The following is a 9,307-nucleotide window of genomic DNA, read 5'->3' on the forward strand; positions in this document are numbered from 1 at the left end:
GTGTTTTAATTTTGAATGACCTAGTCCCAAATGTTGGCGCTATAGAGAAATACTTAAAATTTGAAACCTATTTGTTATCTTTCTTTGTCCATATTTTATAAGAATTGCAAAACACATCCTCTTGCAGAGTAATATTGAGTAATACTTAAGACAACAGAACACACCAAGAAAATGATCTGAAAAAAGACAAATATAATCATATACTTGTAACTAAAGTGTAACAGAACAATTATGCAAATCCACAAAGCTACACTACAGATTGAACAGATACCAACACATGCAACACTTGATCATACTCGTAACTTTATGTGGTTGAAAATTAAAAAATATTGGGTAAATATGATAAATTATCAGTTTGATACAAATTACTGTGATATACTGTTTTTATAAATACATACTTTGCCTTTTGTATTCAATATGTCTAAATTCATGGGCATCTGACGAAGGGTGTTTATTAACAGTTTCCTTCAAATGGCCAAAAGTTGTGTGTAACTTCACAATACATAGCAGTGATATTCTTTTATTGTGAGATATTTTTAATTAATTTATTCAGCCTCACTAGGCTCATAAAAGTTGTCTTTAACCACATATTCTGTCAAAATGTATTTAAATAAAGAAATTAATGAAACAGAAAATGATGATCTCCAGATCCTATAGCCACCTTTCTTTATTCAAAGTTTTTAATTTAAATAAAAAAATATTATTATTATTATTATTTTTTTGTTGTTGCTTTTATTGGACAGTTTACAGTGAACAGCAGGGTCAGAAATTAACTTTTTTTCATTATTTTATTATTACGATTTAGTGTTTATTGTATTAGATGGATGATGTCTAGTTATGTAACCCTTCTACAGCTACAGTTGGTTGTAGGTGTTGAGGTTCTCCCAACTAAACACGATAAACAGTGGATAAATAGCAACAATTCTCGCATTAAGACGGTTACAAATCTTAAGATGAAACCAAGTGAAGGTTTAATTTCATCAAACATTTAGAGGTTATAGTATGACTTGTACAAACATTAGACATGCGTACCTTCAATTTTTCCACAGATAATGGTCAATGACCGATGGTCCATTTATATTTTCCTAATATACAAAACGAATATACAAATACAAACTTACTTAATAACTATTACTTATACTAACACTAACTACTAAAGCGAAATACACACTAAATATTCAAAACCTATAATTAAAAGCTAACAAATTATGATCAGTAACGCACAATAGATTTCCAGTCAGCTGTTGACAATCATTTTAAATTCGCTCCATTGAGTGTCAGTTTGGCTCGTGGCCAATTCTGTATATTTTGTAATGGACGCAATTAACGTAAGTCTGGCAAAGTTTTATATTTTGATTGAAAATATACATTTATAATTGTACTTGTATATTAGCCTGGTATGAAATTACAACAACAACAAAAAAACACTGCTGTTGCTGAGGGAGTGACTGTAAATTTAACATCTTTATCTCTTCTGACTGTAAGACAGTCCAGAATCCATCTCTTTATTTGTTGAGATAATTATTTGTTTTATTCTGAAATTAGTAGATTAATCACTATTATTTTATTGTACTGTATGGACATCCATATTAAGAAATAAAAACAGAAAAATAAATAAATTGTTATATAATTTAGTATATTTTTTTCTTATCTTTTGGAGTAAATTGCAGCGCAAAATTCATATTTGCTATGGTCTTCCTTGTACCTCTATGGAATACTTTACTATACTTGTGCATTCCAAACCCAGACATTTTAAAAGGGTCTTTGGTCTCCAACAGTAAAAAACAAATCCACTATTGTGTACTTTCCAAAAGAGGAAACAAATATAGAGAGATGGATTACATCAGTCAGAAGAGAGAAAGATGTCAAATTTACAATCACTCCCTCGGCAGCTGTAATTGAATCCTCTTTGCACCAGTGCTGACTAGAATAGTAATATAACTTTTACATTCATTAAAACATTAGCAAGTCAAGTATAAAATCAAATTAAAACAATTAAAAAATAAAAATTAAGTATAAAAATCTTCACGGTTTTTACAAACTTACTAAATACTAGATTTGTTAATTGTTTATAATCTCTGGACTGCCTGATTGTGAAAAAACTCCCCAGAGGGCAAAACTGCTGTGGGCCCCGCGTGGGCTAACCAACATGGGGCCCTAGTGTGGGTTTGCCCTGCCCACACTCTCGCACATTAAACACACACTTGCCCATGGTGGGCCCGCACGGACATGTTTGCTGCTCCAGTCCCAGATGCTGCCTCTTCCATTGGCTCTCTACAAAAGGATTGACTAGGAACATATATTTAAAAAAAGATTTGTAAAAATGGTTTGTGTGCTCTTTTCACTTTATTGGCAATAAGTCAACAGGGGGGATTACTTATATTATCTACCTACGGTCCGGCTACGATGTAAATCCAGAAACGGCCCGCAATTAATTACACATAAACGATTGCATTATTGTGCTAACATGTGTGTGTACATGTGCTGAAAGTTTGAGAATTTGTTAATTTCTATTTAGCATCTTGTTTTGTGTGAATGATTCACATGTTTTGAAATTAGATGTTTTATCACGTTTGAAAGTGATGTATTATGATGTTTTATAGTTGCTTTACAGAGAACATTTAACTTTTGTGTACAATGTTTATAATAAATATGTTTATTTGTATTGCATGTGGTTATTTTTGTACTGTAAAGTGTATTGTGTGGCTGCTACATTGTTATTTCCTACACGAGAACAATAAATTCAATTTATAAACAGGGTCAGTTGTTCAGTCAACACTAAAACGTTTCATGAAAATTATAGCATTTAGATACAGATATTATGTATTTAAACTAACAATTATAAAGCTAGATTGAGCCCAGCAAACATGCTCCATTGGGGCCCGTTTGGGGCCATTGCGGGCAGCCCACTGTGGGCCCAGATACCGGCGCGAAATGTGGGGCACGTGTGGGCACCACACTATGGGACCCAGGTGGGGCCCCAGTGGTACACCCCAAAGTGTGGGCTGACTGTGGGCAGGCCCACAGTAAGTAGAGTGGGCCCCCATTGGGGCCAGTTGTGGGCCCACAGCAAATCCCTTAGGGGCCCATGTGGGGCCACTGTGGGCAGCCTATTGTGGGCCCAAATACCGGTGTGAAATGTGGGGCACGCGTGGGCCCCACACTATGGGGTCCAGGTGGGGCCCTAGTGGGACAGCCCAAATTAGAGTGGGCCCTCATGTGGGCTGGATGTGGGCACACTGTGGGTGTAGGTGCAAAGTTTGAGCACACGGAGTGTGGGTACTTTACTTTATACAGAACAATTGCACTTGTTAAAGGTAGCAGCAATAAATCGAGGGTCATGTTTTTTTTAAAATAATTTATTTACAGACATTAATAATAATTATAATTAATAATAATACATTGAGATTTATTTTTAACCAGCAATAAAAAAGCAATAGAGCAGTTTAAAACAGCAATAAACACACAAAAACAGAACCACAGAATATTTAAAACACATATGAAAGTAAATTAAAAACCAATCCCCTCAGTAGGTATTTCCCTCATTGCAGTTCTGGCCCTTCCTTGCCTTCCCCCATCTCTGTCCCTTGCATTACGGAGCCACGTTTTTATGGACGCTTCCACCTCGCATGCAGTGGCTTGGCTGCTTTTTGTCACAGCATCTAAGTGAGAAAGGATCAATTGAAATACAAATGTTAAAAACAAAATAAGGGTTGTTCAAGTACTGTTACGCCATTTCAACCTCCTTTGCACTTTGACGAGGATTACTGGCTACAGGAAACATGGAGACAGATCAAACATTGTTCATTTACTGTACATTTACACCTGACTACTGATTTTTCCTTCCCATTTATTATTTTTTTAATTTTTATTCCTGTTATACGGGCTTATCACATATAAACATTATATACTGTACCTATAACTGCTTTGCAGACCAACATCTGCCCAAAGGCCATCTTCTGGCCAGAGCCCTTCCAGCACAGTTGCTGGGCAAGTGAGGTGGTCAGCATGCAGACCAGAATACGTCTGGTGTTGGAGGTTGGGCTTGTACCCCCAACTGTTGCCAGATACTTTGCCTAAATTAAAGCAGTAACACGTTAGTATATTCACAGTACAGCTATACTGAAACTGTAGTGAAAAAGTACAAAACTTTATTTATTTAAATGCATTTATTAATTTAGCAGGCTTTTAAAGAGGTGTTAAATACCAAATATGTGTGTTAAGGAGTGACTCATTGAATCGTTCAAATTCAAACTCTTCAGCACCAATCTATTGTCTGGAGATGCATGGCGCACAACCGTTTGGCTGTGGCGTTATTTTGGAACTATTAAACAAAACATCTAATATTCGAGTTTTGGGGGCTCTTATTTTGGAAGACAACATCAGAATGTCCTGAAACATTGTAGTTCACACCTTGAGAAGGTGTCCTCCCCATCTGAGGTGAAATTGGTCTGTGGAAGCTAGGACTTTTATTTTTATGATTTTCTGAATGTATGGACAAAACAGGTAATATATAAGTTTTGGGGGCTCTTATTTTGGGAGACAACATCAGAATGTCCTGAAACATGTAGTTGACACCTTGAGAAGGTGTCCTCTCCATATGAGGTGAAATTGGTCTGTGGAAGCTAGGACGTTTATTTTTATGATTTTCTGAATGTGTAAACAAAACATCTAATATTCGAGATTTGGGGGCTCTTATTTTGGAATAAAACATCAGAATGTCCTGAAACATTGTAGTTCACACCTTGAGAAGGTGTCCTCCCCACCTGAGGTGAAATTGGTCTGTGGAAGCTAGGACTTTTATTTTTATGATTTTCTGAATGTATGGACAAAAAAGGTAATATATGAGTTTTGGGGGGGGTTCTTATTTTGAAATTCAATATATCATGCAGTGACAGGTTGTGAGGTGTGCTAAAATCTTTCTTTCGTTCTGTCTTTCTTTCTGACAGACAGACAGACAGACAGAATAAATGAATGCATGTGAAATTGCCTTAGCAGGAATTTAACCTGTTTTAGTTCTGACGGTCATACCGCAATAACCAGTGTATACGCGCACCACGAAATATAGGTGCGGCCGCTCATTTCGAAGTGGCGGCTGGCTTGACCGCAGTAAATGTTTGGAGGTTTCACCATGACAACAACTCCTTGGTATTTAAAAATGACTGACATTTAATTTAGTGAAATTTGGAAATATGATATTTTCAATTTGACCAGATATTCTCCATTAGCGCAAATGCCCAAATGACGTCACACAGATATAACGACATAACGGTTATTGACGGTGTAGACGGTAGCAAAACCTGTTTACGTGAACATTAGAGTTGGTAAAAGGTAGTCCGTCAATTGATAATTAATTGGGTTTTATATAAAATATGAAGAGGGGTTATATTATTATTATTAATGTGTTTGAAACTGCAATAGCCTAAGAAAAACAAATTGTTCCCTCAGACCGCCTGTGTCCTTTTTTCATAATTCAAGATTTGATATACGTTTTCTTAATACTTTTAATTGTCATTGATATTTGTATTGGAGTTATAAGTTTTAAGTTATTTGAATACAATAGTTTAAAAAGTATTTTACCTCAGGAAACCTCTTTCTTCAGGATGTCTTCAGTACAGTCAGGATGTCCACAGATGGAGTCGTCGACGTGCTGTGCACTTGATTGCCGTTGATCAGAGCTTTTATACCGGCTTCCAGGTTCTTTCGCGGGCCTTGCACGCGAGGTGTAAAGTTGTAAAGTATATTTTTATCATTTTTAAAAAATAAATTTATTATAATATTACAATATTAATGTATTTTATATATATATATATATATATAGCCTACCTTTTATGTCTACCTGGCGCAAGGAAAAATAAACAAAAAATTTAAATTAATGTATTTAAATTATCCAGCCTGCAAGTGTGTAGTGTTTTTTTAACTGCCATAATCCATGTTAATTCTTTAAATGGTAAACTCGTGGTGGTGCCCCCCTCCCTCCCTTTTTCTTATTGTGGAAGATAAACTAGGCTTTTAATATTAAGTTCTCATACTACATATGTAGGCCCATTCATGACAGCAGTCAAGGCTATTTTTGTCCTGTGACAAAGAAGTCAATTACCTAACATAAGTTTTACTAAACATGTATGAAGTTAAGATTTTATAAGAAGTCTTGTGCTCACCAAGGCTGCATTTATTTCATCAAACAGTAAAGTAAAAATTGTAAAATATTATTACAATTGATCAATGTTGAAAACTGTTTTTGCTGCTTAACGTTTTTGTAGAAATGTATACTTTTTTCAGTTTAATAAACAGCATTTATTAATTTTATTAAAGCATTTATTGAATAGAAATCTTTTGTAACTTTATAAATGTCTTCTGTCACTTTTGTTCAATTTAATGCATCCTTGATGAATAAAAATATTAATATCTGTCTTTTTTAATCTTACCACATCATTGTTCCACAAAAATGTTAAGCAGCACAACTGAAATGTTTCTTGAGCATAATTGAGTTTATAATTGTATATTTTAATAACAACAGATACAATAACATTTATTTTAGTAAAATAATAATAATAAAAAAAACATCATGGGAACTGATTTTATCTATTTTACAGCTTAATGATCACTGGATGGGACTATATCTCCCACCCAAAAAATTGTAGGCTATACCATATGAGATTAGTTGGGTTTGTGACAAAATCTGGCAACCAATTAAAAAACACCCACATAAAATATTTAACTTTTTAACAATTTTTTAACAAAACTTTTAACTATTTTTAACTATATGCTAAATGTGGGTTGCCCACAGTAAATCCTCATGTGGGTCCAAATGGGCAAAACTGCTATGGGCCCCTAATGGGCTAACCCACTGGGGGCCGTGTGGGTTTTCTGTGGGCAAACCCACTGTGGGTTGCCCACAGTAAATCCTCATGTGGGCCCAAATGGGCAAAACGACTATGGGCCCTGCATGGACTAACCCACTGGGGGCCTGTGTGGGTTTTCTGTAGGCAAGCCCACTGTGGGTTGCCCACAGTAAATCCTCATGTGGGCCCAAATGGGCAAAACGACTATGGGCCCCGCATGGACTAACCCACTGGGGGCCTGTGTGGGTTTTCTGTGGGCAAGCCCACTGTGGGCTTGCCCACAGAATGCCCACATGGGGCCCCAAAGGGTTTGCCCTTGCCCACACTGTCCCACAGAAAACCCACACTTACCCACAGTGGGCCCACACTGGCATGTTTGCTGGGAGATTACTACACAGTCATCTCCCACAAAATTATTTTATTTTATCCGAAAAATGACCTGTAATACACAAGCATCCTACTGTCTGGACCTCCCCTGTATCTGCAGTAACTCTATAATCTCAATACAACAAACTCTTCTGACTAGACTGCTTTAAAATAACCATAATTATCTACAGTTCTTGAAACATGTCCAACTTTACAGCTGTGAGGGAGCTAATAGGCTACACAGACTTTCAGGTTAGTCTGCTCAGGTTCTTCCATTGATGGATAGACACTACAAAATAACTAAAATGTTTCTATTTGTAATATTTGGCCATCATCCTGAAACCCATAATCATTAACAGATAGGTGGGTGATCGCTGCATGTCGCCAGTGGCTGGCGGTTAGGTCGCTAGTGTGTGTATGGAGAGTCTAAACAGCACTGTTTCTTTACAATGAATATTATTTTTTAAATATTAGGATCACGTGAGCTCTACCATCTTCTCTTGTATTGGCTGTCGCTCCCGAAAGTCGCTCTTCGACATAGGATAGAGTTAAACATTTCTCAACTTTGTCGAGTCGCTGGACACGCCAACATCTGTCACCAGCTCTCATTGATAACGAATGAGATGAGGTCGTTTTGTCGCTGGCAGTGTGAGGCGTGCCCTCTAGCGACCGTGTGCTGCCAGAGACTGTGTATTTATTAGAGACGGACCACTTCTGTTAAAAAGAATGGGAGAAATTGAAATGCCCTTTGGGGCCCGTGTGGGCCCACTGTGGGCAGAAAATGTCGGCACCGGCGTGAAATGTGGGGCATGTGTAGGTCCCACACTTTGGGCTGGGTTTGGGCTCCCACTGCGGGTCCTGTGTACATACTGTTGGCATGTTGCAGGCTCAAAGTGGGCCCCACTGGGGGCCTACTCTGTGGGCACGGTATCTGGGCCACATTACGCCCTGTGGGGGTGCTCAGTGGGTCCTTAACAAATAATAAAATGAGTTTGGTTTTCGTCTTACTTTGTACCTGCAGAATACCACAGCATATGCAAAATAATTGCACTTGTTGAAAGTAGCAGTTATAGACTAACAGTCATATGTTTCAAATACTTGCATTTAGCCAATTCACAGCCAGGAAAAAATGAAGAAAATGTATATTTAAAATTGAGTACAAAAATGATCATGGATTAAATACTAAGTACATTTTAACATGACAATAACCACTTAGAACCACATTAGAAAACATTAAGTAGAAATCAATCCCCTTAGGGGCACCAGTGGATCTCTGCCATTTATCTTCTGGTCCTTCTGCTCTTTCCCCCAAGCATTGTGGAGCCACATTTTAATCGCAGCTTCCACTTCGGATCCTGTGGCCCAGTTACTTTTTGTCACAGCATCTAAATGAGAAAGAAAACAATAATTGAAAAGTAAATGTAAAAAAAAAATGTTCTACCTCAGGAAGTTCCCCAGGGCACCAAGAATATTTTGAGGAACTCAAACTAGTCGACTAATGCTGCTAGTCGGCATTTGAAAAAATGGTCAACTAGTCCGTTGTATTGATTCCCATGAAACTTCTCAACATTTTATTTACACATTTACATTTTGCGTTACATTTTTTTCTACAAAGGCTACGGCCAAATTTCTGTGATGGTAATGTTACTTAAAAAAAATTATTAACAGAATTAAAAAAAAAAAAGCATTTATCTGGAGCAGATGATTTCATTTCACATCAGGTCTCACATGCGTCGCGGTGTGCGCAGAATAACGTCCAGACAAGAAAAATATGGTAGGCTATGTTATTCATGCTTCATTCTTCATTATTATTGGGCCCTAATTTAGATATCACTTTCCAGTCGTATTTTTTGTTTAGCACATAAAGTGCAGGTTAACAAAGATTTCAAAACCGAAATCAGGGACGATTTATTATTTTTTTCTGTCAAAATGACGGTGTCTGTCCGTGATTGTAAAATTGTTAAATGACAGACACTTTTCAGTTAATGCAAAATCTGGTTATAAAATGTCAGCTAACTTTTAGTTCGTAGTACCATAGTAGTTTTGGTCAAAACTAAACAAATGCCAGCTGTAAAAAAAGGTCAAGCCAGGTTGAG

The sequence above is a fragment of the Xyrauchen texanus genome, chromosome 31 (assembly GCF_025860055.1).
Source record: "Xyrauchen texanus isolate HMW12.3.18 chromosome 31, RBS_HiC_50CHRs, whole genome shotgun sequence".
In the NCBI taxonomy this organism is placed as follows: Eukaryota; Metazoa; Chordata; class Actinopteri; order Cypriniformes; family Catostomidae; genus Xyrauchen; species Xyrauchen texanus.